Genomic DNA, 5,653 nt, shown 5'->3' with positions numbered 1-5,653 from the left:
GTCTGGATGGTTGGCCTTCATGACTCCTCTGATTCAGGCACTGCTGGAGCACTTGGCCTTTGGCTTTGGTTTTTTTTTTTTTTTTTTTTTTTTTTTTGGCTAGTCAGTCTTAAGCCCAAGTCAGCGCGAATACCTGATCTAACGTGTGGCTACTACCAAAAACAGAATGGCTGCCTCTGCAACTCTTCAAAAGCAATCAGCATCCCGCAAATACCGAATCCCCAGGGGTAAAATAGGAAACAAAAGGTTCAGGGGAGTAAATTTCCAAAAGCTAACACTTGGCCAGAAAACTGCGTGGTTTTGATTTCCTTCTACGTGCAGGGAGAGCTACTGAGGATTCTTTGACTCTGCATCCCTGCAGTAAAGAACTGGCCACTAGTGCGGAGGGGCAGTGGTGCACGCCTTTAATTCCAGCACTTGGGAGGCAGAGGAGCTCTGAGTTCAAGGCCAGCCTGGTCTACAAAGTGAGTTCCAGGACAGCCAGGGCTATACAGAGAAACCCTACCTCAGGAAAAAAAAAAAAAAAAAGAACTGGTCACTTGGGTCCCCTGTCCTCCTAAGATGGTGATGGGATCTGGGCCTGGCACAATGCTATAAACAATAGCGTTTTTAGGGTGAAGTAGTCAAGGGCTGAGACTGTATGTGGTCCAACTGGAAGCAGCATCTTTCACTAACCGTTTTGCTATTAACTATTAACCATCGAACTAACAATACTTTGTAAAAGGGAAAGAGCTAGATGCTTCCGTAAACATCTTGGCAAGTTGATGAAAAAGATCTCAAAACCTCTAGAATTATTAAAGCATATTTTTAAATACTCAACCTCATATGGTGCTAGGTATTCAGTATCTAAGAGTCAAAGTCTGTTCTATGTGGCACTAAGGACAGACCCCATGACCTGGTGCATGCTAATCAACGACGGTTCTACATTTCTAGCTGGTCTTGAACTAGCAATTACCCCAGGCTTGCTTTCTAATTCAAGATCCTTCAGCCTCAACCTCCTCAGAGGACCAGCTTTCTGCTTGCTTCCATTTGTGTTTTAGACAGCTGATCAGACCGGCTCAGGTATCGGGCTCTCCTCGTAGGCTACAACCTTAAGCGAACAAAGCACCGAGTTCGTTGACGTGAACTGATGTTACACAACTCTTGCAGCAAACACTTGAGGCTTTGTAAGGCGGAGAGGTTTAGTAATCTCCCACCTTCTCCAAATTCAACAGGATGTCTAAATGGAGCTATCTACTTGGTTGGCTGCAGGCTATCCTGTGGGGAGCAAGAAACCTCCCGGCCCACTGTTCTGGGTCAGGATGGCAAACACTATGTTGCCAGGGATGATCCCTCTGAAGCTCCAGGTTTGGACCAGATGAGGAAGTAAGCACGTGTGCCCTGGTGCACCGCTTGCCACTCCCCCAGCCACATCCTCTGGGCCAGAGCTTCAAAGCCCTCCCTTCCTGCACACACTTCTCCCCACCCACTCGCACCAAACACCCAAAGCAAGCAAATCACTTGAGCGGTGCTGACATTTCAGAAATGCTCAGCGCTCTGCAGCTTCTGAAGAATCCCCTTGTCTGCCTTCTTTCTTTCCGTTCCCTCCCTCGCCGGGGCCTTTCTCTGCTTGGTCGGTCTCCCAGCTTTTCCCTCTGCCTCCCTCTCCTGGCCCTGCAAGCAACCACTTCTCTGCCTTCAATCTGGCTCCATCCCTATGAGAGAGAGAGAGAGAGAGAGAGAGAGAGAGAGAGAGAGAGAGAGAGAGAGAGAGCAGGAGGGGCTTTGAGAAGACATCGCCAAGGAGAGAGGGTTACCGCAGATCAGGAACAGTCGGGCTTTTAATGAAGTGTCTCTGGTCTTTATACTCTGACCCAAGCAATGGCCTCTCTACACCTTTCCTCAGCCTGAAGTTCTGAAGGGAAGGATCTAACCAAGGCAGAAGGGTGGAGGAGGGGACGAGAGAGTGTGGTAACCGCCAGGCTTCCCACTCGCCACTGACACTGGGATCATCTTCGTATGTTTCCCAGTGCTTCCTCCCAGCATGGACAAGTCTCCTTGCACGAGTCAATAAAATATTCACAAAGCACATTGCTACCTTGTGCTAAAAGTTAATCTAGATCTGTGAACAAGTTCACCAGCCAGCTCAAACTTCCATCCTGTCGGGAGAGACGACGATAAGATAAACAGATGAATAAATGAATAAATAATGCCAACTAGTAATAAATACCGAGAGGGAAACTGAGAAACCCAAGAAGACCCAGGCAGTTGTCCACCAAGGCCTTTTAAACTGAGAACTGGTGGAGGCCTAAAGGAGGCAAAGGATGAGTCACCTAACACGTGAGGGAAAGTGCCTCGGGCAGAAGAGCAGCATGTGCAAAGGTCCTGGGGAGACAAAGCAGTAAACGTGAAAAAGGCAAGGAAATCAAAATTGCCGCGGTTAACAAGAGCCTATTGCTGTGGCGGGCACGGTCACTGACCATGTGACCACCTAATCTCTGGCCCAGTGACTGTTCAGGCACTGAGTTTCCACAGACTATGGTCTCCCCAAGCTTCCTGTTCCCCAACTTTCTCCTGCTTACCCTACTTCCTCACCATGAGGCCCCACAGTTGAGGTCATTCTGTCAGCTTATCATAACACCATCTAACTTAACAAGAGTCAAGCAGCAAATGCAGTCAGAAAGGCCACAGACACATTTAACTACAATGCTGAAAGATGGCAAATGTGCCATAGTGACAAGTAGAAGATCAAAAGGTCAGCTAAGAAGAAAGAGGGGAGGGGAAGGGAGGGAGAGAAAGAAAGGAGGGAGGGAGGGCAGGCAAGAAAATAAAAGTATGGAACCTGTGTTATAAGCCTTCAAGTGACCTGGTTCGATCCCCAGTCCAGCAAATTGAGAATGTGAAAACAGTAATCCTTGAAATGACCTTGGCAGCTACTGAAGAGGTGCGACACGTGAAGACCAGAACCAGAAGCCTTTCGTGGACCGGATTTACTGCCTGCTTTCCCAATCTAACGATCATTGCAAGTAAACTGGATTTTCCAGTCTCAAGTTGCTCTCAAAGATTTTTAGTATGTAAACGACAGTTATTTTTATTTTGTACATAAAATTTTTTTTAAAAATCAGAAATTCTTCCAAAGTCACAATTTTTTTTTCTGTATCTTAGGTTGTCCTTACTGGCCAGAGGCAGGAGGTCCACAGTCCCTGGGTGCATTTCCTTGAGCTCAAAGCGCCTCGGGAGCTGTCCAGAGGCCCTCGGAGCTGTCCCCGCTTGAGGCCAAACTCTGCAGCGTCGGGTCAATCCAAGTCCAAGAACCCTTGCCCCAGCTGCCTAGTTCAAAGGGCCCCAGGCAGAAGAGTCAATGGGAGAGAGCCCCAACCCCCGAGGGTCAATAGGAGAGCGCCCCCACCGCAATGACGCGCGCCAGCACACACACACACACACACACACACACACACACACACACACACACACAAATATATGCCTGGCGCGCGCCCTCCGCACAGCACGGACTTCCCAACCCCACACAAGCGCACCCCGGCGGGCTGAGTTCTGGGTTTCCTCTTCCTCTAAGCCGCGGGGCTACGGCGGCGCGCTGCTCGCTCGCTCCCTCCCCGGCGCCCCACGCCCGCCGCTCTCCCGGGAAGACGCGCGGTACGCCCCCTCCCACGCCAGCCTCTCTATCGAAGACCCAGCCGCCCAGAGGGAAGCCCCGCGTGGCCCCGGGAGGCGGGTCTTCCTTAGCGAATGCCTTCAGGGGTCCCCGCAGCTCATCCCGCCCCACCTCGGGAGCGCGCTCTCCGGGGATCCCCTCCCGTCTGCGACACCCGAGCGAGCCCCGGTGTCCTCGCTGGTAAACTCGGAGCCGCTTCCTGACTCTCCAGCCCCACGACTGCTGGTCGCAAGGTCCCAGGAGCACTCTGCCAGGTCCCAGCACCCCTACGCCAGTGGCGCAGCCCGCCCGCGCCCCCTCCAGCCCACCCTGCCCCGGCCGTTTCCACGGGTCCCTGCACTGAGCCCTATCCCGGCGCTGCCCCCGGTGTCCGCTTTCCCCCCACCCCGTGTCTCTAGTCACTCGGGACGCCCCTTTGCCCAGACCTCCCAACTGCAGGGAGCCCGCAGCCCCCACCCGCCAGCGCCGCGGGGCCCCGGGAGGAAACAAAAGTGTCTCCGCGGCGCCCTCGTCTTGCCCTGGCCGCCGAGGTCAGCGAGTCGGGCGCCGCGCCAGCCCAGCAAACTTTACAAACCTGCCCGGGGTCTCAGGACGCCGCGACGAGGGCTCCCAGAGGCCGGAGCGCCGGGGCAGGAGACGTAGACCGGTGCCCGAGGCTCTGTCGCCGCTCTCGGAGCCGCGGACGGCGGTGGCTCTGCCTCTATCTCGTGCCCATCCTCGCCCGCTGCCGCTGCCCGAACGCACGCACTTACACTCGGGTCGCCGGCCGCTGCCGCCGGCTGCCGCTGCTCTCACTTCCTCTTCCTTCCTCCTGCTGGCCAGAGACACATCTTGCATCTAGGAGCATCCCGCGAGCTGCCGCGAACTCTCCTCCTGGGCAGCCTGATGCGGAGTTGCCGCCGCCGCCCCGGCACCTGCGTGCGGACACGCGTTTGTTGGCGCTTTTGCTTCCCGCCCCTGCACTGCTGCCCGCCCCCCTGCACAGTGCCTAGGACCGGGTGCCCACGACTTTTTTGGAGTCCCCCTACTTAAAAAGAGGGAAATGTCACACAGTATGCACACTTCATCTCGGTTATAAATAGTGTAGGATGAGCATGACTTCTCTGATGAGCTCAGAAACCGCATTTTGCAGGCACTAATTAGCTCCATCACCCTCGCAGCGCCACCTCTGGGGCACAGAGAGCTCCTGGTACCCTTTTTAAGGTTTCATTTTGGACACCTTATTTGAGATTTTTCCACCAAAGGGGAAACTTTGGTGGGCTGCTTTAAAATTAGTCCTCTAGAACCTGCTGTATATATTCTCCTGGGCAGCATGGCAAAAATAGCAGGCCATTTCCTTCTCCTCCACCACCTACGAATTTACTGTAGTCTAAACTACAAGATTTTCTTCAATGAAGCCAGAGACTTCCTTGTGTGGTGAAGCCTGGCATAAAGCAACATGCTCTACCCTGAATTCGTGATCTGTGGTTATTGTATTATTGTTGAAGTCATGCAACGTACTTCACAAATCTTTAAAACAGAAATCAAACACAGTTAACTCTCAACCTAGCAGGAAGGAGAGAAATGACAGCTGGAAAGTTGAGGAGAAACTTCTGTCCTAATTCAGAGTTCTGTGCTGGGAGCCCCTGGAGAGGGCAGGGAGTTGCTGTGCATGGCCTAGCTCTAGAAAAGAAGAGGACTTAAGGGGTACACTGTAGAAGATATCAGAGTAGAAGATATCAGAATCTAAGGGGGAAAGCAATGCTTTCTTTCAATTAATCACCAGAATATTAAATATTAACTGTGTGATAACTGACCATTAGCAGTCATTAGGGATTTAGCATGAAAAAATAAAATAGTTTCACTGTTTTTATATAGATTTTATCATTGCAATAAGCAATAGTTCTACAGTTCCTATATAATAAATCAATCAGACAGTGTATCAGGTTAGGATATGAGTATGTGGTTAAAATTAATTTCACCAGATCCTTATTTATTTGTTTGTTTATTTATTTATGTTTG

At 51.7% G+C, this 5,653-nt stretch overlaps 1 protein-coding gene across 4 annotated transcripts in view; it reads right to left on the bottom strand.

Annotated features, from left to right (window-relative positions):
• The window catches only part of Elmo1 (engulfment and cell motility 1), a 518,869-nt gene extending 514,034 nt beyond the window's left edge, over nt 1–4,835 (bottom strand). Inside the window, exon 1 of one of the 4 annotated variants that reach the window (XM_029547332.1) lies at nt 4,405–4,835. The gene's annotated coding sequence lies outside the window, so the exon portion shown is untranslated. Of the gene's footprint in view, nt 1–4,226 lie in introns of all 4 variants that reach the window. The other 3 variants (XM_029547328.1, XM_029547330.1, XM_029547331.1) reach the window with 3 other exon arrangements.
• Nucleotides 4,836–5,653: the final 818 nt, after the last annotated feature.

The sequence above is a fragment of the Mus pahari genome, chromosome 16 (assembly GCF_900095145.1).
Source record: "Mus pahari chromosome 16, PAHARI_EIJ_v1.1, whole genome shotgun sequence".
NCBI lineage: Eukaryota > Metazoa > Chordata > Mammalia > Rodentia > Muridae > Mus > Mus pahari.
The sequence above is the reverse complement of the archived record's forward strand: the minus strand, read 5'-3'. Positions and strand labels throughout refer to the sequence as shown.